The sequence below is a fragment of the Chrysemys picta genome, chromosome 10 (genome assembly GCF_011386835.1).
Source record: "Chrysemys picta bellii isolate R12L10 chromosome 10, ASM1138683v2, whole genome shotgun sequence".
NCBI lineage: Eukaryota > Metazoa > Chordata > Testudines > Emydidae > Chrysemys > Chrysemys picta.
In genome coordinates, this window is record NC_088800.1 from 40,467,008 (window position 1) to 40,494,218 (window position 27,211).

Here is a 27,211-nt window from a genome sequence, read left to right on the forward strand (position 1 = left end):
GAAGTCGTTATCTTGGGGAGTTTCTGTACTAAACATTTTTATTATATTATAATTAATTTTTACATAAGAACATAAGAATGGCCATATTGGGTCAGATCAATGGTCCATCTAGCCCAGTACTCTGTCTTCCAACAGTTGCCAGTGCCAGGTACTTCAAAGGGAATTAACAGAACAGGGCAATTATCGAGTGATCCATCATTGTCGTCAACTCCCAGCTTCTGGCAAGCAGAGGCTCTCAGAGCATGGTGTTTCTCCATACCATGGAAGATTTTATAGACCTGTATCATATCCCCTCTTAGTCCTCTCTTTTCCAAGCTGAAAAGTCCCAGTCTTTAATCTCTCTTCATATGGAAGCTGTTCCATACCCCAGTCATTTTAGTTGCCCTTCTCTGTACTGTTTCCAACATCAATATATCTTTTTTGAGATGGGGCAACCAGAACTGCATGCACTATTCAAGATGTGAGTATAGCATGGATTCATATAATAAAAGTGGAGGAGCTTGGTTTGCCAGAACAATCAGCAAAGCCAATGCTGACAAACTATGTGAAAAGGCTGCAAAACACCAATCCTCTGGACTGCATCAACATGCAGAAAGTCTTCTAAGCCAGTCATTGTCAAAGCCAATTTTAGAAATACTTAATGAGGCTGTTAAAAATGCTGGAGACACAGTTTATTCAAACAAACATGGCTGTCACATCATACTTTCTCTTTAATCACCACACACTACAAACTGTAGGCCAATGTTAAGTGCATTGTCATTTTTTAATCCAGAAGTTGGACACTTGTTCCAACCAAGACCAACAAATGCTCACTATCTTTCTTCTAGAAACTCAACTGACTGGTTAGAAGCATGCAGTGCAACAGTGAAAGACTCAGCAGTTGAAAAAGTGAAGAACTCTCTCACCACACTCAGAAAATGTGCATACACGGCTGATGAATGAACCAATGCAAATAGGTATCAAGTATTAAGTCATTGTGTAGATTATCTTGATGACAGTAGTAGGCCAGTAGATGAATTTCTAGATGTTCAGGTTATAGAAGACAAATCGGCTGCATTTCTGACAAGCCTCGTCTTAGAAGAGTTAAATGCTTGTAAATTGAGCCCCAAAGAGATGGCTGCTTGTGCATTTGATGGAGCTGCAAACTTCTCTGGAAGAGTAGAGTACAAGCTTTGCTCAGAGAAAAGTGTAACTCTAAAGTGTCCTATACACACTGCAGATGCCATCTACTCCAACTAGCACTAGTACAAACTGCAGAATCTTCAAAGGGCATTTAAAAAGCTATAAATTTAATGTCTTTGTTATACTCTTTTTTCCAGCAAGAGTCCAAAAGGACTGAACGTCTTGGAAAACATAGAAGATACACCTGGGCGGAAGTTCAAATTAGTCCAACCTGGGAAAACCCACTGGCTTTCTCATGAGCGATCCTTTGCTGTTTTAAAATTACTGCAACCATTATTATTGGCTTCGGAAAGTATCTACCAAGATGGGACGGATCTAAGTAGTGAGGCTGGTGGACTACTTTTGCTACTAAGTTCAGAGAAGACAATCACCATTCTCTCTTGTAAGTCTATTGTTGAAACCACTTGGGTCATTATACAATGCCATCCAGGCATCTGCTACAACAGTAGTAGATCTCTGTCCAGCAATGGAAGCTACACTTGGATCAATCAGAGAGATATCCATTGAAAACATACTGGAAGACGCAAAGACTTCAGTTCAGAAGTTGACTAATTAGGGCACTTATATTGACTCCTTAAATGAATAGGACAAAGTTTTTGTTAAGCCAGCTGAAAAAGTAAAGTACATAGACTTGATTCTTACATCTCTACGACACCAACTTCTGGATTCTATCAACATCTATGTAGCTTTTACAGATGCCTGTCTTATAAAACACCAACAGTTGAGTGGAGTGAGGCACTACCAACAATGGGGCTGCCATGTGATCAGGACAGAATAGAGAATTTGAACACAGAGTGGAATATCATAGGATGAACAAATGAAGATTTGACTTCAACTTCTTCTTTATCATCACTAGTGGTTTGACCCAATTTTTGTGCTATGTTTCCTGGGATGAAAGAAGTAGGAATTCATCTCTTTCTAGCCCCAGTCACAACAGCTACAGTTGAGCATTCTTTTTCCTCATTGAATAGAATTTTGTGTTCTGAAAGAAGTCGCCTTCTGCGTGATCATGAGCATATCATGAAGGACTGGAAGCACCGGACACATGAGAAGCTACCAAAAATGAATGTACTGCATTCGAGACGTTAATTAACAGAGTTGTGCAAAATTACATCAAGAAACCAAGAAGAATGTAGATATAGTGCTTCATAGTAGGCTTGTGTAGCCAACTTAAATTTGTGTGATGATTTAAATCTAATAAAATGGTCGTGAAACATTTCAGTTTTTACTATGGTGCCATACAGCCCACCTTCGCCCTAACAGTCTCACCTCTCATCCGTCCTCACCCCACCCCTGTATTTTTGAACACCCCCCTAATTTCCATTCCTGGGGAAAACATTGGTGGCCTGGTCCTCCATCGACCTGGACCCATCAGCTGGAACGGGTGTGTGGGGCACCAGTTTCCATTGTCAGTGAGCGGGGCATTGCCTCTGCTAGCACAGGAGCATGCTGAGGGGTCAGGGCCACATTCACTTGAGTCTTGCCTTACCTCCTGCCTGCACGCCTATCACAAAGGTAAGGGGACGTTGGACACTTTCTGAAATCTAGGGGGTTTTTGATTGTCCCTCTCCCAATACCAGGAGAAAGGGGAAGGGCCAAAGAGGAGCCAGGATCCCAGGACTGACAGGTCCCCAGGGCCAATGGGGGGAGGCCAGGACTCCAAGTCAGCTGATTGACAGGGTGGGCAAGCCAATGAGGAAATCAAGAGTCCAGAGCTCTGTGTGAGCTGCTGCTGGGGCTGCCAGGGCAGAGTAAAGCAGAACAGGAGAGAGTGCAGCCAGCCTGGAGTTGAGCTGGAGAGAGGGCAGTAGCCCAGAGCAATAGCCGGAGCCAGAGACGCATTGGAGTGATAGTGGTGGGATGAGCCTCCTGCTGTCATCCATAGCAGGATCATGTGCACTGGTCATGGGAGAGGGGGAGAGATAGGCCCCTTTCTCAAAGTCTGTGGAGAGAGCATTAAGTGCCAGACCCAGGGAGGTATGTGGCCTGTGTGGCAGAGCTCTGACCTTGTCCCTGTGGGTCCTGTGCTTCTAGGCGGTATATGCTAGCCTCAGTGGCTCTCTGTGACCCTCCACATAGCCCTTCTCTCTTTAGGGCCAGGGTTACAGTCTACTGAGCCCTTTTCATCATAAGCCAGCAAGGAGGTTGGTGAGAGAATTCCCACAGTCTCTGTTGTCCCTAGGGCTTGTTTTAGAACAGTTTAGCCTCGTGTCCTGACAGGGGCCTGACTTCCCCTCCCAGGAGGTGTTCCTGTAGTGGTGGGTTGGGGGGAACCCAGATGCGCCCTCTACTCCAGGTTCCGGCCCAGGGACCCTAATGGTAGCAGCTGTTGGCAGCCAACCTTTCACTGCCAGAGTTGCTACATTTCCCTGGACCACTTCCCCACAGCTCTCCTGCTTCTCCCTTACCTTAGGGCTCCCTTATCAATAACTTGAGGGTGTCTTCATTAACCAGTCCTTCAGCCACACTTCCTCTCCTCTGGCTTCCTGGCTCTCCTCTGCCTGACTGGAGAGAGCCATTTTTATAGTATCAGCAGGGTCTTAAATAGAGTCAGGTGGTCACATTAGCTTAATGGCCTCACCTGACTCTTTGCAGGTTAATTGGAGTCAGGTGTCCTCATTAGCCTGGAGCAGCCCCTGCTCTGGTCAGTCAGGGAACAGAAAACTGTTAATCCAGTGGCCAGTATATCTGCCTTCTGCTATTCTGCTGTACCCAACTGGCCTGGGTCTATCACACTTGACAGGAGGGCCAGAACTGAAGGTGGAGAATGGGTTCTGTCACCTAGAGCCCAAACCCATCTGAGAGAGTGCCACCAGCAGCATCACAGCAGCACATCCCACCCAGGAAGAAGACCACAGACTCGTAAATTTATTGTAACTGTAAGTGTATTGCACTTTAGAGACTGCTGCATTGAACTGCACCCAACTCGGGCCTGACACCGTGAAGGTTCTTTAATCCCCAAAGAAATAGTTTTGGTGTAAATACATTGTCTGTATAAGTGAATTGCAGTGATTGCAGGTTAATAGGGTGACAAGCAAGTTAGGCATATCCTGGAATAAGGGCAACCTCATCCCTGCCCAGAGAGATTGAGGTAAACACCCCCAGTCTCAGTTCTCCCTGTGTGAGTTGTGCTCACGTGGGCTGGGAGTGGGAGGGAAGGTCAAGGTGGGCAGGTACCAGGGTGAAGTGAATCAGGGCAGGGACTCAGATCCTTTTGTCACTCTGTTCAGCTGGGGGTATGGTGTGCATAGAGGAAGTCCCCTACTACGGTGAGATAAATCCCCTGCTTACCCAAGGGTGAGTGGCCACACTACAGACTAACAGTTGATGCTGTGAGCATTGCTGCAATGTCTTGTGCCCACACTGGCAGTGTGTCCATTCAGATGTGGTGCTAAGATTTCTGGGCACACATCCCATGATTAAGGCAGTGAGTCTGTCATTGACGTCACAGCAGCAGCAGTTTGGGTGTGTGGGAGTGGGCTTGGCTCTAGGGGCAGCGGTTTGGGGGGGCAGTGCTTACCTCAGGGTGGGGGTTCCCTTGCTCCCACTGGCATGGCCCTGCAGCTCCTAGGCGGAGGGACCAGGGGGCTCCGCACACTGCCGGCGCCCGCATGCCCCACCCCTGCAGCTCCCATTGGCCGTGGTTCCCAGCCAATGGGAGCTGCACAGATGGTGCTTGTGGCGGGAGCAGCGTGCAGAGCCTCCTGGCCCCTCTGCCACCTAGGAGCTGCAGGGACACACAGAGCTGGGTTGGGAGCCTGTCAGGCCTGCCAACCCTCCCCACCACCAGCACCAGCAGGGGTCCCAGGCCTCGTGTTGCTGCCCGCCCCTCCGCCCAGTACCAGTGGGGGTCTCGGGCCACATGCCGCTGCCTGCATCCCCAGCACAAGCAGGGGTCCTGGGCCACGTGCCGCTGCCTGCCCTCCCCCCCATCACCAGCGTGGGTCCCCAGCTGCAGCCCACACACCCCCCAGAACCAGTGGGGGTCCCCAGCCATGCATTGCTGCCCACACCAGTGGGGGTACCCAGCCATTCGCCGCTGCCCACCCTCCCCAGAACCAGTGGGGGTCCCTGGCCATGTGCCACTGCCTGCCCCCCCCCCCCCCCGTACCAGCTGTGTCCCTGGCCACCTCCCCCAGCACCCATGGCGCCCCCAGAACGCTCCCCACCAGAGCACCCATAGCCCCCCGCCCAAGTTTTAGTTAGGGATATATAGTAAAAGTCATGCACAGGTCACAGGTCGTGAATTTTTGTTTACTGCCTGTGATCTGTCCATGACTTTTACTAAAAATACCTGTGACTAAAACGTAGCCTTACCCATGGTTCGTAGCACTACAGTAAACAGTGTCAGCCTATTAATACTTAATGCTCTTCTCTGGACTCTCTCCAATTTGTCCACATCTTTCCTAAAGTGTGGCACCCAGAATTGGACACAATACTCCAGCTGAGGCCTCACCAGTGCCAAGCAGAACAGGACAAGTACCTCTGCTGTTTTACATACAACGCTTCTGTTAATACACTCCAGAATGATATTAGCCTTTTTTGCAAATGCATCATATTTTTGATATAAGAACGACCATACTGGGTCAGACCAAAGGGTCATCTAGCCCAGTATCCTGTCTTTCAACAGTGGCTAAAGCCAGGTGCCCCAAAGGGAATGAACAGAACAGGTAATCATCAAGTGATCCATCCCTGTCGTCCATTCTCTGGCAAACAGAGGTTAGGGACACCATCCCTTCCCATATTGGCTAGTAGCTACTGATGGAGCTGTAGTTCTTTTTTGAACCCTGTTATAGTCTTGGCCTTCACAACATCCTCTGGCAAGGAGTTCCACAGGTTGACTGTATGTTGTGTGAAAAAAATACTTCCTTCTGTTTGTTTTAAACCTGCTGCCTATTAATTTCATTTGGTGGCCCCTAGTTCTTGTGTTATGAGAAGGAGTAAATAACACTTCCTTATTTACTTTCTCTACACCAGTCATGATTTTATAGACCTCTATCATATCCCCCCTTAGTCGTCTCTTTTCGAAGCTGAAAAGTCCCAGTCTTATTAATCTCTCCTCATATGGCAGCTATTCCATACCCTAATCATTTTTGTGCCTTTTTCTGAACCTTTTCCAATTCCAATTGATCTTTTTTGAGATGGGGCGACCACATCAGCACGCAGCATTCAAGATGTGGGCATACCATGGATTTATATAGAGGCAATATGATATTTTCTGCCTTAAAATCTATCCCTTTCTTAATGATTCCCAACATTCTGTTCACTTTTTTGACTACCGCTGCACATTGAATGGCTGTTTTCAGAGAATTATCCACAATGATTCCAAGATCTCTTTTTTGAGTTGTAACAGCTAATTTAGACCCCATCATTTTATATGGATAGTTGGGATTATGTTTTCCAATGTGCATTACTTTGCATTTATCAACATTTAATTTCATCTGCCATTTTGTTGCCTAGTCACCCAGTTTTGAGAGATCCTTTTGTAGCTCTTCATAGTCTGCCTGGGACTTAACTATCTTGAGTAGTTTTGTATTATCTGCAAATTTTGCCACCTCATTATTTACCCCTTTTACCAGATCATTTATGAATATGTTAAATAGGACTGGGCCCAATACAGACCCCTGGAGGACACCACTATTTACCTCTCTCCATTCTGAAAACTGACCATTTATTCCTACCCTTTGTTTCCTATCTTTTAACCAGTTAGTTACCAATCCATGAGAGAACCTTCCCTCTTATCCCATGACTGCTTACTTTGCTTAAGAGCCTTTGGTAAGGGACCTTGTCAAAGGCTTTCTGAAAATCTAAATACACTATATCCACTGGATCGCCCTTGTCCACATGCTTGTTGACCCCCTAAAAGAATTCTAATAGATTGGTGAGGCATGATTTTCCTTTACAAAAACTATGTTGACTATTCCCCAACAAATTATGTTCATCTATGTATCTGACAATTTTATTCTTTACTATAGTTTCAACCAGTTTGCCTGGTACTGATGTCAGGCTTACCGGCCTGTAATTGCTGGGGTCACCTCTGGAGCCCTTTTTAAAAATTGGCATCACATTAGCTAACTTCCAGTCAGTTGGTACAGAAGCTGATTTAAATGATAGGTTACAGACTATAGTTAGTAGTCCTGCAATTTCAAATTTGAGTTCCTTCAGAACTCTTGGATGAATACCATCTGGTCCTGGCAATTTATTACTGTTTAGTTTATCAAAACCTCCTCAGATTTGTCACCTAAAAAGAATGGCTCAGGTTTGGGAATCTCTGTCACCTCCTCAATCATGAAGACCAATGCAAAGAATTCATTTAGTTTCTCTGCAATGGCCTTATTGTCCTTGAGTGCTCCTTTAGCTCCTTTAGCATCTCGATCATCCAGTGGCCCCTGCTTCTGATGTAATTAAAAAAAATTTGCTATTACTTTTTGAGTCTTTGGCTAGCTCTTCTTCAAATACTTTTTTGGCCTTCTGTAGGGGGTGGTCACCCCACATGTCCTGAAGGGTTTAAAACAGCCCTGGGAGAGAGAGCTGGGGTGAGGTAAAAGCTAGGCTGAAAAAAAGCTAGGGTGGCTCTTTTAGGGTTCTTTTACTATGTTTTTTTAATTTGGGGTATACATTTGTGATAAATGAAAGGGGGGGTAGCTCCCTTTTATGAACACCCAGCTAGACAGTTAGCTATAAAATACCTGTTAGTAGCTGTTCTCTACTTGCTTTACCTGTAAAGGGTTAAAAAGTCTATAGGTAAAAGGAAGGGAGTGGGCACCTGACCAAAAGAGCCAATGGGAAGGCTAGAACTTTTTAAAATTGGGGAAAAAACTTCCCCTTTGTCTGTCTATGTTGTTCTCCTGGAGAGGAGAGACAGGGCTGGAACTATGCTGTAAAAAGCTTTGGGCCAGGTATGAAAAATCATCAGATCATACTTAGAAACTACTCATTTGAAACTCCAGATATGTAAGTAGATCAGGAAATGTCTAGGAAGATGTGATTAGGTTTATCTCTTTTATTTCTTTATGACTTGTGGACTCCTCTGTGCTAACCCCAGGCATCCCTGGAGTGGTCAGTATTAATTTTTAGAATCCTTGCGGGCCCCCACCTTCTGCACTCAAAGTGCCAGAGTGGGGAATCAACCTTGACAACATTTAAGTTGAGCCTCTATTATGGTGTCTTTAAAAAGTTTTCATGCAGCTTGCAGGGATTTTACTTTTGGTGCTATACTTTTAATTTCTGTTTCACTAACCTCCTCATTTTTGTGTAGTTCCTCTTTCTGAAATTAAATGCTACAGTGTTGGGCCACTGCGGTGTTTTCCCCGCCACTGGGAAGTTAAATTTAATTATATTATGGTCACTATTACCAAGCAGCCCAGCTATAGTCACCTCTTGGGACCTTACCTACCACTTCTCTGAGTTTGTCAGAGTCTACTTTTTTCAAAGTCCATTGTCCCTTATTCTGCTGCTCACATTCCTTCCTTTCCTTAGAAACATGAAATCCATTGTTTCATGATCACTTTCACACAAATTGCCTTCCACCTTCAGATCTACTACTAATTCCTCCCTGTTGGTCAGAATCAAGTCTAAAATGGTTGTCCCCTGGTTACTTCCTCCACTTTCTGGGGAGGGGGGGAAGTTGTCCCCAGTACATTCCAAGAACTCTCTGGAAAATTTTGCCTTCTTAGTTTTCCATGTCTAGGTAGTTAAAGTCTCCCATTACTACCAGGTCTTGTGTTTTGGATATTTCTGTCATTTGTTCTAGAAATGCCTCATTCACCTCCTCTTCCAGATTTGGTGGCATATAGTAGACCCCCTACCATATCATCCCTATTTTTTACCCCCTTCATCTTTACCCAGAGACTCTGAACTGGCCTGCCTCCCACCTCCTTCTGGACCTCAGAACAGGTGTATATATTTTTAATGAATAATGCAACACCTCTTCCCTTTTTATCCTGCCTGTCCTTCCTATACCCTTCTATACCAATATTCCAGTCATGAGACTTTTCCCACCAAGTCTCTGTGATGCCAATTCAGTCACAATTTGGCTTACGTACTAATACTTCCAGTTCTTCCTCTTTATTCCCCAAATATCTTGCGTTTGTGTATAGACATCTCAGAAGTTGAGCAGATTCCCTCTGTGACTGTGCACCCCATAAGGCTTTATGGAAATATGCTTATGAATGTATATGTGACATAACTGGAATATGTTTTATGCTACATATGCCATGTAACATATCTCTGTAAAGGTTATGATCTACTTAATCTATTCATCCTATTTGTATGCATGTATCATTTTTGTATTCAAAGTTATGAATATTGGCTGTGTACTTGCTTGATTTTTAAGTAGCCTTAGTAAAGCATTTGATCAGCTTCTTGAGAAAGGAATGTGCAAATTAAGTGCCCACTCAAGAAACATTTAACGAACAATGGATCTTGGAAGGCTCCAATCCACATAAAGTCTTCCTGGGGGCATTCAAGATAGCATGTGGGCAATGGCTGCTGCCTGTAAAAACTGAGTCATGCATGGACACGTGACTTGCCCATCTGACTCCAAAACTCCATCTTGGAGCTGGACTTTGCATAGGAGAGAGGAGGGGGTCTCCACCCACAAGAGAACGTCTATTTAAGCCCATGGGAGACCCCTCCATTTTGTCATCAGCTGGCTCAAGAGATAGCATCTCCAACCCCAAGGATAACTGAAAGAAACTGGAACCAAGGACAGTAACTACAGGGGGGGTGAGTGATTGCTGGACCCAGACTAGAAGGAGACTAGTCTGTAAAAGGAAGCTTACTGGAACACCTCTGAGGGTGAGGTTTTATCTGTATTCAGTTTTCTTACTGTATTAGGCATAGACTTGCGAATTTTATTTTGCTTGGTAATTCACTTTGTTCTGTCTGCTATTACTTGGAATGACTTAAATCCTACTTTCTGTATTTAATAAAATCACTTTTTACTTATTAATTAAACCAGAGTATGTATTAATACCTGGGGGGAGGGTGGGGCAAACAGCTGTGCATATCCTATCAGTGTTATAGAAGGCGAACAATTTTGAGTTTACCCTGTATAAGCTTTATACAGGGTAAAACAGATTTATTTGAGATTTGGACATCTGAGTGTTAAAGACAGGAACACTTCTTAAGCTGCTTTCAATTAAGCTTGCAGTTTGTGGGACGTGGTTCAGACCTGGGTCTGTGTTTGTGGCCGGCCAGCATGTCTGACACAGCCAGTTGGGGCTCTGAAGTCCTAAGCTGGCAGGCAAAGCAGGGCAGAGGTAGTCTTGGCACATCAGTTGGCAACCCCAAGGGGGTTTCTGTGATCCAACCCGTCATAGTGGCGTAGTCGAGCAGGGTCTATGCACAGCTGATTGCTTTGAGATACTGGTAGTAATTTTAAGTGAGTTTTGGGTGTGGCGGCTGGAGAACAGACAAAGTGGTTACTGGTTTGTTATTTTCTGCTTGCTTATTTCGGGAAAGGGAATAGAGGCAGGAAAATCAGCAACATGAGTGAGAGCAAGGCTCAGAAAAAGCTAGAACTGCACAGGTTGCAAATGGCTGAGAAAGAAAACAAACATAAAAGACTGATGGAATTAAAACAATTAGAAATTAATGCAGAAACAGCCAGGGAGGGGGCTGACCACAAAAGAGCCCTGGAGTTAAGAGACAAAGAAATACAGGCCCAGATTGAGGCCCAGAAGCATGAACTGGCTGTTATGGAGTGGAAGAGACAAAACCCTTCAGCAGTTTGCTCCACTTCCCCAAAAATCCACAAATGGGAGCGACTATGTCCACAGTATGATGAATCCAGTGATATTGCCGAATATTTCATCACCTTTGAGAGACTGTGCACCCTCCATGCAATCCCTGAGATCAAAAGATGACCACACTGATAGCAAAATTGACTGGCAGAGCTCTGGACATATTCAATAAGATGCCTATTGATGATGCTTCAAACTGTGGTAAATTTAAAGGAACTGGTTTTGAAACAGTTTCAGGTTACACCTGAAACCTACAGGGTTAAATTCAGGAGTCTTAAGAGGGGATCTGGATTGAGTAATGTGGCTTATGTAAATAAAATGAGAGATTTGGTAGATAAGTGGGTGAGGGGGAAAGGCATTACAAGCTTTGAAGAAATGTGTGATTTGGTTACTCAGGAACAATTCCTGAATATGTGCAGTGATGATGTAAAACAGTATTTGTGGGACAAAAAGGTGAATGAAGTGGGTGAATTAGCTGGGTTTGCAGACTCTTATGAGCAATCACAAGCTGCAATTAAACATAATCCACTGGCAGAAGAGTACAGGGTTGGGGGGAAAGCAAAATCACCGTTTTACCCGTGGGGAAAAAGGAGGCTGGGCGTTCACCTCCCCATTCCCCTGTTACTCATCCCAAATCTCCTGTACAAGCAGAGGAGCCCAAGAGGTGCTATAATTGTAAGTCCACTGGGCACGTGAGAATGTGTCCCTTGCGGAGTGGAAACAGGCAGCAAATAACATGAAGTTGCTGCTTCTCAGAGCCTGGTTGCTGCCTCTTTCCACACAGGATTTGTAAAGCTTGCTTCTACACAACCAACAGTGAGCATATGCATGCTCTTAAACTGAATGTAAAAGTGCTTCTTGAATTGAGGGACACAGGGGCAGAAATTTCTGTGGTCAGGAGGGACCTGATCCAGGAGAAGGATTTGTTGTCAGGGAAATTGGCAGAATTAAAACTGGTGGGGGGTTACAAAGTCCTTGCACCTTTAGCTAAAGTACACATGCAAACTAGTCATTTGCAGGCTGAACTGACTGTTGCAACAGTGGCACACAATTTTGCAACGTTTCTACTGGGGAATGATTTCTTTAATATGTCAGACTCTGTCCCAGGGTTGGTTAGCAGCGAGGAGGAATCTTGTGTTAAAAGCCCCGGAGTGGGGGGTGAAGACACATGGACTGCTGGGGAAATAGGAAGGTGTCTCTTAGATTCCTCTGTAGCAGTAAATAATGCAGCTTTGAGGGCATGGATGGTTGTAGCAAGTTCCAGAGGGAGGGGCTGGACAAAGCCAGCTCCTGTCCCGTGATCATCTGCCCGGGGGAGGGGAATGTTCCACCTTGTAGCAGGGGGGCCACCCCAGTTGCCAGGAAGTTACAGGTCAGCAGGGGGCAGGGCCTGCCCTGAGGTGCACAGAGACATGTGTCCCGAAGGTGGAAGTTGGGGTCCTGGTGACCGCTGCAGTGGGAACAGACCCTAAGGACTCTGTAGCTGGAAGCAAGCCCAACCTGAGTGAAAGGGGGGGATTTTGCTGGCCAGTGAAGGGTTTGTCCTAGCTGGTAGCTGTGAGCCCACAGACAGACCAGAGTCACCTTCCCTTTTTGGGGACACAGGCATGTCTGACCCAGAGGGGAGTCCAGAGAGAGAAGTCCAGATGGAAGGTGAGGGAGGACTGGAGAGTCTGCCCACCTTTTTAGGGAGGATCTTTCCCAGGAGGAGGGTGAAAAATCTGCATCTAAAATGCCAGACCCCTCTCCTGTGGATCAGGTTTTAAGGGAAAACTGGGGGTCAGATCTCCTGGAGGGGGAGTCGATCCAGCTGACCTGTTGGGAACAGAAAGTGGTGTGTCCAAAGGCATCTTACCAATCCAAAGCATTCAATTGAAAGATGTTCCTGCTACGCTTGTAAGAGATAGAACTGTCTCTTCAAGGCAGGAGGGAGAAAAATCTCTGCATGGATAAAGCTTCACAAGGGAGTGGGGTCCAGCAGAGAGAAATTCCAGAGGGAGGGGCTGAGGGCAGGCATGGTTGCAGCACACCCTTTCCTTGCTCTTGAGTAACAAGATCCAACATTCCCTCAAAACTTGCCACCTCTTTACCCCTCACTCATTTTCCCAACAAATCTTTCATTTTGTTTACATATTCCCCATTACTCATACCAATATCCCTCTTAAGATTCCTAAATTTAACACTATATGTTTCAGGGATAATCTGAAAACTTTGCAAAACAGTATCTTTAAATTTACAATAGTCTAAAGCATCTTCAGTAGGCATTACATTTAATACATTTCGAGCTTTACCAGTTAATTTTGCAATCAGGGTAGGAACTCTCTTATCATCAGGGATTTCATGTATTACACACAGCTTTTCAAAGGTAGTCAGATATTCAGCAACATCATCCTCTTCACTGTATGCAGGACATAAGTGTTCCCATTTATGGATTTTTGGAGTGGTCATGAGCCTTTGGGAGACACCCAACATGACAAACTTTGCATTGGATACCACACAATCATTTTATAAAGATGAACATGGGAGTGTGTAGGGTGTTCCCCCAAGGTACAGGAGCGTTGCAAGTATTCCTATGGGTAGGCCACTTGGAGTTGGGGTTAGGGTTCCTATGGGTAGTGCTCCCCGCCATAAAGATAGGGTTCCTATGCGTAGGGCTCGCTGCCCTAGGGTTAGGGTTCCTATGGGTAGGGCTGTCATTCCCAGGGTTAAGGTTCCCATGCGTAGGGCTCACAGCCCTAGGGTTAGGGTTCCTATGGGTAGGCATCTTGGAGTTTAGGGTTCCTATCAGTAGGCTACTTGGAGTAAAGTTTAAGGTTTGTATTGGTACGGCTTTCCATCCTAGGGTTCCCCTGGGTAGGCCTCTTGGAGTTAGGGTTAGGGTTCTTATGGTTAGGACTCCCCTCTATAGGGTTAGGTTCCCATGGGTAGGGCTCCCCCCCTAGGGTTAGGGTTTCTGTGTGTAGGGCTCCCTGCCCTTACATAGCTGGATAGAGCTTCCCAACCTAGGGTTGCAGTTCCTATGGGTACGGATCCCCACCCTATGGTTAGTGTTCTTATAGGTAGTGCTCCTCACCCTAGGGTTAGGCCTTTTAAGGGTACGGGTCCCCGCCCTAAGGTTAGGGTTTTCCATGAACACACAACATCAAGCCCTGTATGAAAGTTGTCTTTTTTAACGCTTACCTGTGGGCTTTTGTCACCTGCCACCTTTTAACCTAGTTTAAAACCCTCCTCACTAGGTTGGCAACTCAGTGTGCAAAGATGCTCTTCCCATTTTTGGTCTGGTGGACCCCAACTCTTCCCAGCAGACCTTCTTTCTGGAACAGCCGAAGCCCTCCCAGTGACACCATGTGCACAGCCATGTATTCATCTCCAGGATGTGTGTCTCTCTGCCAGGGCACTTACCTTCAACTGGAAGATGGATGAGAACAGAACCTGCACCCCGAATCCTTCACCTTTGCTCCCAGAGCCCTGTAGTCACAACTGATCTGCTCAGCATCATACATGACAATATCGTTAGTGCCCATGTCAGCATGGAGTAGACTTCAGAGGGATGGATGAGCCTTGGCAACCTTTCCGTAATGTCTCGGATGTGGGCACCAGGCAGGCAGCAAACCTCCCAGGACATCAGGTCAGGGCAGCAGATGGATGCCTCTGTCCCACTCTGTAGTGGGTCCCCAACCACCAGCATCCTACATCTTCCATAAGGAAGGCCACATTCCTGGAGCTAGTTGAGGAGCTCGCTTCAGCCCTTTGTCATTTGAAGCAGGTTGCTATAGCCGTATGGAAGCTAGCTACCCTGGATTGTTACAGATCTGAGGATGGAGTGGAGGTTAAGGATAATCTAGGCATGGCCCAATATCTAAACAAATACTTTGCCTCAGTCTTTAATGAAGCTAATGAGGAGCTTAGGGATAATGGTAGGATGACAAATGGGAATGAGGATATGGAGGTAGATATTACCACATCCGAGGTAGAAGCCAAACTCGAACAGCTTAATGGGACTAAATCGGGGTGCCCAGATAATCTTCATCCAAGAATGTTAAAGGAACTGGCACCTGAAATTGCAAGCCCATTAGCAAGAATTTTTAATGAATCTGTAAACTCAGGGGTTGTACCGTATGACTGGAGAATTGCTAACACAGTTTCTATCTTTAAGAAAGGGAAAAAGGTGATCCGGGCAACTACAGGCCTGTTAGTTTGACATCTGTAGTATGCAAGGTCTTGGAAAAAATTTTGAAGGAGAAAGTAGCTAAGGACATTGAGGTCGATGGTAATTGGGACAAATTACAACATGGTTTTACAAAAGTTAGATCATGCCAAACCAACCTGATCTCCTTCTTTGAGAAGGAAACAGATTTTTTAGATAAAGGAAATGCAGTGGATCTAATTTACCTCGATTTCAGTAAGGCATTTGATATGGTTCCACATGGGGAATTATTAGCTAAATTGGAAAAGATGGGGATCAATATGAAAATTGAAAGGTGGATAAGGAATTGGTTAAAGGGGAGACTACAACAGGTTGTACTGAAAGGTGAACTGTCAGGCTGGAGGGAGGTTACTAGTGGAGTTCCTGGGGGATCGGTTTTGGGATGGAGTGGGACTCCCTGAGAGTGTGGGCTGCAGCAGGCCAGTGCGCCTGCGCAGACAGGCAGCAAATTAGAAAAGGGCTTATTGGGAGCCAATCGGGGCCCAGATTGGAGACAGCCAATCAGGGCCAGGCTCAGCCCTATAAAAAGGCTGCTCAGGGAGAGGAGAGACAGTCTGTCCCAGGCCTTCGATAGGGGAAGGTCTGTCTCCAGAGCTGGGAGACTAGCACCTGGACAGCAGAATGGAGCTCTAGCCCGTAGCCTGCAGGCCCTGAAGGGAAGGGCCTAGCGGGTGCAAGGGGCCATAGGGGAAGCGGCCCAGGGAAGTGGACAGATGAGGGGAGAGAAGGAGGACAGCGAGGCTGCCGCCAGAGGGTCCCTGGGCCAGGACCCAGAGTAGAGGGTGGGTGCAGTACATCCAGCCGTCAGCCATAGGGAGCGGCCATCATAGACTACGCCAGATCTCTGACATGAGGGATTAGACTTTAGGGGTGTCGTTGGACATGGTGGCTGGGATGTAGGAAGACTGATGATCGCCCCCCCTCCCCTCCCAGAACGGGGTGTGGATGGACTGAGGGGCACTGCCGGAGGGCAGTGGTCCAGAAGAGGACACTGTGAGCTGGAGAGCGACACGGGCTCAGACGCCAACCAAAGGCAAGACAACGGGCGGGATACCACCAGGAGAGGGCGCTCCACTGGACTGAGCTAATTCTTGGAGACAACCAGCAGGAGACACTGCGGTGATGAGTCCCAACCTTGTCACATGGGACCAATCTTATTTAATCTTTTTATTATTGACCTTGGCACAAAAAGTGGGAATGTGCTAATAAAGTTTGCGGATGACACAAAGCTGGGAGGTATTGTCAATACAGAGAAGGACCTGGATATCATACAGGAAGATCTGGATGACCTTGAAAACTGGAGTAATAGTAATAGGATAAAATTGAATAGTGAAAAGTGCAAGGTCATGCATTTAGGGATTAATAACAAGAATTATTGTTATAAACTGGGGATGCATCAGTTGGAAGTAACAGAGGAGGAGAAGGACCTCGGAGTATTGGTTGATCACAGGATAATTATGAGCCGCCAATGTGATATGGCCATGAAAAAAGCTAATGTGGTCTTGGGATGCATCAGGCGAGGTGTTTTCAGTAGAGATAAGGAGGTGTTAGTACTGTTATACAAGGCACTGGTGAGACCTCATCTGGAATATTGTGTGCAGTTCTGGTCTCCCATGTTTAAGAAGGATGAATTCAAACCGGAACTGGTACAGAGAAGGGCTGCAAGGATGATCCGAGGAATGGAAAACCTGTTTTATGAAAGGAGACTCAAAGAGCTTGGCTTGTTTAGCCTTACCAAAAGAAGGCTGAGGGGAGATATGATTGCTCGCTACAAATATATCAGAGGAATAAATACCAGGAAGGGAGAGGAAATATTTAAGCTCAGTACCAATGTGGACACAAGAACAAATGGATATAAACTGGCCATCAGGAAGTTTAGAATTGAAATTAGATGAAGGTTTCTAACCATCAGAGGAGTGAAGTTCTGGAACAGCCTTCCAAGGGGAGTAGTGGGGGCAAAAGACATATCTGGCTTCAAGACTAAGCTTGATAAGTTTATGGAGGGGATGGTATAATGGGATCTATTAATTGCCCAAATTAGGCTGTCTTTGACTATTAGCGGTAAATATGCCCAATGGCCTGTGATGGGATGTTAGATGGGGTGGGATCTGAGTTACTACAGAGAATTCTTTCCTGGGTGTCTGGCTGGTGAGTCTTGCCCACATGCTCAGGGTTTAGCTGATTGCCATAGTTGGGGTCGGGAAGGAACCTCCAGGGCAGATTGCCCTGGGGGTTTTTCGCCTTCCTCTGCAGCATGGGGCATGGGTCACTTGCTGGAAGATTCTCTGCATCTTGAAGTCTTTAAACCATGATTTGAGGACTTCAATGGGTCAGACACAGGTTTGATACAGGAGTGGGTGGGTGGGTGAGATTCTGTGGCCTGCGTTGTGCAGGAGGTCAGACTAGATGATCATAATGGTCCAGTCGGACCTTAAAGTCTATGATTCTATGATCTGTGTGTGATGTTGCAGTCTATATGGTTTTATAAAAATATATAAGTGAATATAATGTAACTGGGATATGCTTCATGCAAAAGGTCTCTTGTAAAGTATCATTACAAAGCTTATAATCTACTGAGTGTGATCATCCTATTTGTAGAAATGTACCACTCTTGTAACTAAAACTAGAAATATAAAATATAACTCTGAGGGCCTATTGTAATTATGCAAAGTGGGGGCCATTAATGGTGGTTTGGAATCTTGATGACTCCCATTAACCAGGACCATTGTCTGCAGATGGCTGTGTTTTTACCTGTGAGTCTTCCTGTATATGTGTGTGCTGGCAAGTGGATAATGAAGTCTTGCAGTGACATGTGATCATGTCACCTGAACTGGAATCCATCTTTAACCTGGTGCTTTTCCAGTGACGGGGGGTGGAAACCCAGAGGGACAAAGGGTTCCCGCCTTATGCAAAAGATATATAAAGGGTTGGAACAGAACAGAGAGGAGAGAGAAGTGCCATCATGAAGAATCCCCTATCTACCACCTAAGCTGGAACAAGAGCTGTACCAGGGGAAAGAATTGTGCCCAGGCCTGGAAGGTGTCCAGTCTGAGGAAAAAACTTACTGGAGCATCTCTAAGGGTGAGATTATCTGTATTTAGTTTGATAAGACATAGATTTGCGCATTTTATTTTATTTTGCTTGGTAACTTACTTTGTTCTGTCTGATACTACTTGGGACCACTTAAATCCTACTTTCTGTATTTAATAAAATCACTTTTTACTTATTAATTAACTCAGAGTATGTATTAATACCTGGGGGAGCAAACAACTGTACATATCTCTCTATCAGTGTTATAGAGGGCGAACAATTTATGAGTTTACCCTGCATAAGCTTTATACAGGGTAAAACTGATTTATTTGGGTTTAGACCCCATTGGGAGTTGGGCATCTGAGTGCTAAAGACAAGCACACTTCTGTGAGCTGTTTTTCAGGTAAACCTGCAGCTTTGGGGCAAGTAATTCAGACCCTGGGTCTGTGTTTGGGCAGACGGGAGTGTATGGCTCAGCAAGACAGGGTGCTGGAGTCCTGAGCTGTCAGGGAAAATAGGAACAGGGGTAGTCCTGGCACATTGGTTGGCAGCTCCCAGGGGGGTTTCTGTGATCCAACCCGTCACACTGTGGCTAATCATTTTGGTGGTATCAAGTCAAATGATGGTTCAGTAGTGATGGATGTTTGCCAGGCAATTATTGTTGTCATTCATTCATAGGCGGCAAAGGTGGCCAATGTCCCCAGAATAATCGCAGGTTTTCATTGGACAGGGTTCTCAAATTGTGGTGGAGCCATTGATAGCACACACGTACCCATTGTCTTCCCCAAAGGTGCACATGAGTATACAAACAGAAAAGGATATTACTTGCTCCTTACACAAGCCTTGGTGGATGATAGAGGGAGGTTCCCTATGCTGGAGGCACTGGCAAAGTGCATCATGCAAGATTCTGGAGAACCCACCTATTTGAATATGGGAAGCAGGTACTTCATTCCCACCAGATAATATGGATATCAACGGGGCGTGTATCCCCACCTTAATTTTGGCAGACCCAGCCTACTCTCTAATTCCCTGGGTCAGGAAGGCATACCCTGATTTACCAGCACATGGCAGATGACTATACACTGAGCGGGTATGGGATGCTGGTGGGATGTGCTTTCAGTTGACTGAAAGCAAGATGGCTGTGCGCATCTGCATATGAGGGCTGGGTCCAGGTAAATAAGGGACACCACGTGTTCATACATCTTTGTTTTGGAGGTAGAGATGTTGTAATACGATAACAACATTATTACTTTCTAGGTGTATATTTGACGTTAATATAACAGGTTGGGGTAGGTGAAGAATCGTAATTCCTGCATGGGCTGGTTCTGTGCATTGGCATGAATTTTAAATCTGAGACTAGTACATTCTTTCTCTATGTGAATGTTCCATGTGTTATATTTTGGAATGCACACATTAGAGGAATGTTGTCCAACCTAATTTCTTATAGATTTATAACACAGTCAGTCCAGCTGCCAAAAACTAAAATGTAAATTCAAGAAGGCACAACAGGTGCAAATCAAAAGCAATATTATCCCAAAACAACCCAAACACTAACAAAACTGAAAACCAAAAGTAAAAATTAAAACTGCAAAAAAAAGACCTGGAAATGCAATGTCACATGTAATGGAACTGTACATTATCAGCATATGTGTTCTTTTTACCCCAGGCTGGCATGGGGGTGGAGTGCACTGGGTGCTGCTGACTGTGTGTGTGTAACCCACAGACTTCCTGGGTGTGGTGTTCCGTCCTCTCTAGTGGCACCAAGACCACTTAGAGATTAATGAGTCTGCTGCAGAGTTAGCTAAGAGCAATGTGATGTTTAGCTCATGCAGTAGAGGCTCATGCATTTAGCTCCAGAGGTCCCAAGTTTGATCCTGCCTGCTGATAACCAGTGTCTTGTCGGTGTTACATGTGCATCTCGATTACACATGGGCTGGCTCAGCCTCCATCCCGAGTACTCCATCGGCTGCATTGCATAGTAAGTAGCATGGTAGAAAAGCAACTGGAGTGGCCTTGACTGGCTTGAGTTCATAGTGGGTGCATCCTGAGATTTTTGGGCAAGCATCTCAAAGAGTTTTCAAACATTCCTGGGCACAAGTTAATTCCATTTCACTTTCTGTGTCATAGCAAAGCAGAAATTGCAACTTTTATCTCACATTCAACTTTGTCCCAACACCTCTTCACTTGGTGCCTGCTGCGTGACAGGGTTCCTGCTTCCCAGCAAGACAATGGCAAGTGTCTTCTGTACCTTTATCTGGGAGATTTGGCACATTTGCCAGATCTGGCAATGGCTTTTGCAGGCCTGCGGGGAAAGGGATGGGAAGCAGAAAATTGCTGTTGATGGTTTTTAAATTGTTTCAGGCTGTGGTGGCACTGGAGGATGTGAATCAGCTGGAGATCCTAAATCGGAAAAGAACAGTTGTTCTAGGCCTCTGATAGAAAACCATCCACCTAGGTCATAGAAATCTTTCATTGTCTGAAAACAGATGAGCATATCAATGATTGGAGGAGATTACTGAACGTTGCTGATTGATTCTCAGTTGATCAGCCAATGCTCTTATTTCCTTTTCTCCGAAATGGGGATTCTCTGGGGGTACTGTATTGCACTCAAAAGCTAACTTTGGAACATCCACATGAATGTCTTCCTGGGAAAACAAAATCTTCTTGTCTTGCTTCACAGATCTAAATCTACTCTGATCCAGATATATTCTAAATAGATATGTACAGTATGGATGGATCTCTCAAAAAAGATAGCTCTTCAGTGTAGGAGTTGGACCAACAAACAGCCCCCGGTGAAGGATGGACTCCATTAAGCAGAAGTTCCTGAGGTGTGTTAGCCCAGAAACACTTGTTTCCCCTATGCCCTAATCTTTCAGCAATTCTGGGGAGACCATTCTGGTCCATCACTTTTTTGAACAAGTCCCTTCTCTGCCTGTCTCATGATGACATCATGCAATGTAAGGACTGCCTGCAAAAGTGCCCATGAAATTAATAACCTGCACCCTTCAAACCCCCAGCTCCCTACCCATGCAACGCCCCCAAACCCTGCTGCCCACACCTGGCTTCCAAGCTCAAAATCCCTAGCCCAACCACAAGCCCTGCTGCCTATGCCCATCCACCACACCAACAGTAAAAGTTCCCATGCAAAGGGGAAGTAAGGTGGAAAATGCCTTGGCAGATCAAAGCTCTCCCCAGACTGGAGGAGACCATGCAAATGGTATTCCAAAACTGAGGGGAAAGCGACATTTTCTCATTATTGCCATGGAGACTCGAATTACTACAATAACTCCTTTTTCTGTTTCTCAGCTCCCCCAGATCCTGCACCTGACACCCCATGTCCCTGACAGCCCCAGCTTACAATAGCCTCTGCTTTCACTCTGCCTCGCTGCCCAGCCACGTGCTCCAAGATGAATTCCAAGCAGGGTACAGCCAATCTAGACATCAGTAAAACAGTTGATAGAGCACCAGAAGGGAATCTGTTAGTTAAGATAGAGAATATGGGGATTTAAAGTGGGTATGGAACTGGCTAAAAGGGAGATGACAATGGGTTGTGCTGAAAGTGAAATGATCAAGCTGCAGGGAGGTTACTAGTAGAGCTCCTCATGGCACTAGTCTTCAGACGGATCTTTAATATTTTCATTAGTGACCTTAGCACAAAAAGCAGGAGTATGCTAATGAAATTTTCTGATGACACAAGATGGGGAGGTGTTATCAACACAGAGAAGGATCTTACAAGAAGAACTGGATGACCTAAAGGACTGAAATGTAATAGAAGAAAGTGCAAGGTAATGCACTGAGACTAGTACCAATAATTTCTGCTAGAAGCTGGGAGATCATCATTTGGAAACAACAGAGGAGGAGAAAAACCTGGGTGTATTAGTCAATGGCAGGATGATGATGAGTAAGGCTAAGTTTTTGTCGCCGTTATTTTTAGTAAAAATCATGGACAGGTCACGGACAATAAACAGAAATTCACAGCCAGTGACCTGTCCCTGATTTTACTAAAAATAACTGGGGTCAGGACTAAGTAGGGGAGAGGAATGGAGTGGGGAGGGGGGGACCAACTGGCCGAGCTCCCTGCCTTGGTGGGGGTCACATCCCCATTCCAACGGCTGCAGTGGGGTGGCACAGCCATGCGGGCACACAGCCCCCGCTGCTGTAGGACAGGGGTGTATGGCCCCAGTTGGACCCTGCCCAAGCTCCAGCGGCAGCCCTGGGAAGCCGTGATGGGGATACACAGCCCCCGCTGCAGCCACTAGGCAGGGGTGCATGGCCTCCACTGAAGCCCCCAGTGAAAGCTGTAGGGCTGGGGCGCAGCGGGGGGCACAGCCCCCACTCCGGAGCAGGCCGCAGCTGTTGCACGAGGTGCACAGCGCCAGCTGCAGCTCCTGCCAAGTCCTGGCCACAGCCTTGGGAAACCATGAGGGGAGCACACACAGCCCCTGCTGCAGCCCCCAGCAGAAGCCACGGAGCTGGGACACAGTGGGGGACGCAGCCACAGGGAGTGCACATCTCCTGCTCCAGAGCTGGCTGCAGCTCCTGGACAGGGGCTCACAGCCCAGCTGCAGCAGTCCTCCACCCCCAAGCCACAGGGCAGGAGCTGAAGGGTACTGGTTTCAGCCGCAGTTACAGGGCAGGGGTGCACAGTCCTGCCTCCAGCCCTGGCTTCAGCCGCTGACAGCTGAAGCAGAAGACATCACAGAGGTCTGGTAAAGTTGTGACTGCCGTGCCCTCTGTGACTAAATCGTAGCCTTAATGGTGAGCCACCAATGTCATGGAGCAGTGAAAGAGGCAAATGTAATCCTAAAATGTATCAGGCAAGATATTTCCAGTGGAGATAGGAAAGTGTTATTACCATTGTACAAGGTAAGATCTCATCTGGAATTCTGTGTGCAATTCTGATCACCCATGTTCAAGAAAGTTGATTTCAAACTGAAACAGGTGCAGAGAAGGGCTGCTAGGATGATCAGGGGAATGAAGAGTCTGTATTGTCAGAGGATGCTAAAAGAGCTGAAATTGGTTTAGCCTAGCAAAATGAAAGCTAAGAAGAGATCTGATTGATCTCTATGAATACATCAGGAGGGAACGCCAGGAAGGGAGATGAGCTACCGAAGCTAAAGGACAACATTGGCACAAGAACAAATACATATAAACTGGTCATGGGTAAACTGAGGCTGGAAATTAGACGGTTTCTAACCATCAGAGTAGTGAGGTTCTGGAACAGCCTCCCAATAGGAGTAGTGAGGGCAAGAAAACTAACTAGTTTTACAATGGAGCTTGACAAGGTCCTAAACAGGATTACATCACTGGTTGCCTGTGGGATTCAGTGAGCCATGAGGTCCCTTCCAGTTTGGTGTTCTGATGTTCTTATTTCACATGGGCAAGCAGTGATGTAGTCATGCAAGCAGCATTGTATGTATTTTTACACGTCAAACAACCACAGCAAATGCAGGAATCAGGGTGGCCTGCACAAGCAGGACTGCACCAGGCATCTATATCTATGTGATATGTCTCACACTGGCACTAGCAACACTGTATATTCTGAAGCAAGCAAAACTAAAATACTGCTGGCATAGGGATAACATACAAAAAGGACCATAGTCCCATTGTGCTAAAGAGTTAAGCTGCAGATTGCGGGGATGGGTGGGTGAAGTTGTTGCAAAGACACATCTATTCTATGCAACTGAATGGAACCAATAGCTCCGCATCCAGTTTATATTGGTTCAAATGTTGGTCCACTGTTGTGGAATGATGCAGGAGAAGTTTTCATTCAATAGAAACTTCAAATGGTCAGTCAGATTTCTGGGCAAGGCAAACTGTTCCCTGGGCAGTTCAGCCCCCGGGGTTAGGGGCCATTTCTGGCATCCTTGTTCATTTCACTCCCAGTTGTTGGGGACGGGGGGGAGGGGGGGGAAGGTGTGTGTGACCATGGCAGGGGCAGTTCTTTTCTGCCCCCTGGATGAGGGGATCTCCAATACTACTATAATACAATAGTAGGGGCCGGTTGCTGGGGTCGGGGCAGTCGGCGGCAGGCTGCAGCTGCATTGTTTGTGACACACACATTCATACACATACATACTGTATGTATTACTGTCCTGTGGGGAAGGTGCCAGTGCCCTTTTAGGGGGTAGAGGGGGGGCACCCATATCCTCCCACTCATGGCCCCTCGTTGATGTCTCTATGGTCCAAGAGCACTGTTCAACTTGCCCAGAAGAGTCCAGTTAACCCTACCCAGCCCCTCAGACCAGGACTCTGTCTGATGGGCTACAGAAGCCAGCATATGGCCACAGCACTGTTGGGAGTGGTGACAGCATCCGAAGAAGTGGGCTGTAGTCCACGAAAGCTTATGCTCTAATAAATTTGTTAGTCTCTAAGGTGCCACAAGTACTCCTGTTCTTTTTGCGGATACAGACTAACACGGCTGCTACTCTGAAGCTTGGGCCAAGTAACCCAACTCTGATATGCTCACGGAGCTGACTCATTTCAACTTATTGAACTGCAGTATGCAAATTAGCTAGACCTGAGCTATTGGCAGAGCCCTGGCTCTAGGCTACAATCCAAACTATGAGATATACTAAGATATTCTCTGGTTGTAACTCCAATCAAGTTTCTTTAGATACAACCTACAGGCAGGATTTCAGAGAGTTTCAGTAACTACATGGGAAGTTTGAGGAGTCGGTCATTCTGCTACTGAGATAATTTGGGATAAAAAATAGACTAACACAGAGGGCTAAATTCCCTTATAGACCCATTTAAAATGAAATGTAATTCCTAAATGAATTAGCTAATTAACTTGTCAATTCTCAGAAAATGCATTCTGTGCCCAAAGAGTGAATGCTGGGATTTTAGGAAGATACTTCGTATTTTTCCTACATAGCTAAGAGGTTGAATCCCTGCTTTAATTGAACAACTCAACTCACCCTTAACTATGAGGTTGAGACCGAGGTCAGATTAAGGCATAACTAGGGCCCTAGCTCATGGAGTGACATGATTACATCATCGTCTCAGTTTCATTTTTTAATAGTTTCTAACACCCATGGTCAGGAAAGACCATTTGAAGACATGACCTGAAGGTAACTGCTGTAGCATCTGCTTGAGTCTGCAGAGAGCTTGAAACAATAGCGCTGAGGAGGTCTGCCCCATTCATCTCAATGGGGTGTTAACTCTGAGGCCTGCTGCTCTGGACAGCCCCACCAGCAGCATCACCCCAACACAGGACTCTGGGTGGCAGGAGAGAGAGAGTGCAGCAAATGGCCTATCTGCCCCAGCAGATATGCCCTGGCGGCTGGAATAAACACTGAGGGCCTCCCCTGCTCCTGCCTCCGTTTCTCTTGGGGGAAGGAGGTCCCCTTCCACCAGCCCTCCAAAGGAGATGTGTGAGACCACAATCAAGTCTGGGCTGAAGGAGCAGAACTATGGGACATCCCATTTTTGGAGGAGCCTAAGGCCCCTGATTGCTTTAAACTAGCCCTAGTCACAACTACTTCCTGAATTATCTCCAGAGTCTGGTGATTCACACTTCCCTTTGATGTTCCCATGATTCTTAGGGCAAAGTATGATACAGCTGTCTCTGGTTCTTTTTCTGGCTTGGCCTCTCCCATCCCTTTTCTGAATCCACACACTCCAAAAGCTGCAAAATAAAAGTACTTTAAAAAGAGAGATGATGTCTCTGCCCCCCCTCCCCTTTTAACCTGATTATCTGGCAGCAATGCTGGCTTAGTTACAGGGCAGGGCATCTGTTTGTGGTGGGCAGGAACAGCAGAGAGGATGAACATGTAACGGTTGTGAAGAGAAAGGAGCAGTACTATAACTAAAGGAGCAATAGCAGCCATTAAGAAATATTGAGTTCTGGAAGGAAATTTGAGAGCTGATTCATAGGCAGGCTGTCATGCTGTCTGGGAAGTCCCCCTCCAGGGAAGCCGTTGGCAGGAAGATTTGTTCACTTTGCCTGTGCTGAGATCTCTGCTTGTGTGGGACCAGTGCTGGTAGCAGATCTGTTTCCTCGGATAACATGTCTCAGTCTCACCAGGAGGGAGGAGACTCACTCGCACTCAGAGAAGTTTTTCCCCAGTTTCACTTTCAGGGCTTGGACTTGTTTTGGGATTGGCTAGTGACTCAGCCTGTTGTGCTGGTGTGAGACTCCTCACCAAACCACTGCAGAAATGAGGAAGTGCTGGATCACTGTACAGCCAGGAACTTTCTGAGCAGCAGGTTGCGAAGTGGCTCTCCCGCAGGTTACAGAGCCGAACACCTGGTAAGTTCCCTGGCGTTTTCCCCAGGGGAATCAATGTCCTTTCTGACATCTGTGGCTCTTTTTTATTTTCTTTTGTGGTGAAGGTAGAAAGAGGCACAAAGGAGACTTCTGTGATCCCCCCCATGCAGCCTGCCATCCTGGAAATTGCCAGCTAAGCTAGAGTTTGCTTTGTTCTGACTTGGTGACAGTCACAAGACTCTGTCTTTCTGCCAAGGGGCTGAATGGGGCCTCTGGGCTCCTCTAGCAAAGTTTTGAAACTGCACATCTAACAGGAGGCTGAAGAATGCTGGTATCTTCTGAGCCTTAAAGGGATGTGAAAGCATTAATATGTGAGAAATGATACTTTCATTTATCGGGTGGAATCAGCGTCACACATGCTCTGCCGGGGCCTGAGGCAGGGCGAAACTTACAGGTCTGGTTTTAAATATTATTCTTAGGATTTTATAACCAACTAAAGCAATGTTTCTTTCAGCTACCCATGCCACCTGGGATTGTCTAGAGCAGGGGTCGGCAACCTTTCAGAAGTGGTGTGCCGAGACTTCATTTATTAAGGATTTGCGTGCAAGTAATACATTTTAATGCTTTTAGAAGGTCTCTTTCTATAAGTCTATAATATATAACTAAACTATTCTTGTATGTAAAGCAAATAAGGTTTTTTTAAATGTTTAAGAAGCTTCATTTAAAATTAAATTAAAATGCAGAGCCCCCCGGACCGGTGGCCAGGATCCGGGCAGTGTGATTGCCACTGAAAATCAGCTCGCGTGCCGCCTTTGGCATGCATGCCATAGGTTG

General features: G+C 46.2%; 1 protein-coding gene across 6 annotated transcripts in view; it reads left to right on the forward strand.

Annotated features, from left to right (window-relative positions):
• Positions 1-27,211, forward strand: part of LOC101940395 (mucosa-associated lymphoid tissue lymphoma translocation protein 1-like) — a 134,101-nt gene that overhangs the window by 43,789 nt on the left and 63,101 nt on the right. The window contains exons 1-2 of one of the 6 annotated variants that reach the window (XM_024103969.3): positions 25,943-26,419; positions 26,892-26,984. The gene's annotated coding sequence lies outside the window, so the exon portion shown is untranslated. Of the gene's footprint in view, positions 1-25,940; positions 26,832-26,891; positions 26,985-27,211 lie in introns of those variants that run through there. The other 5 variants (XM_065558481.1, XM_065558482.1, XM_008166761.4 and 2 more) reach the window with 5 other exon arrangements.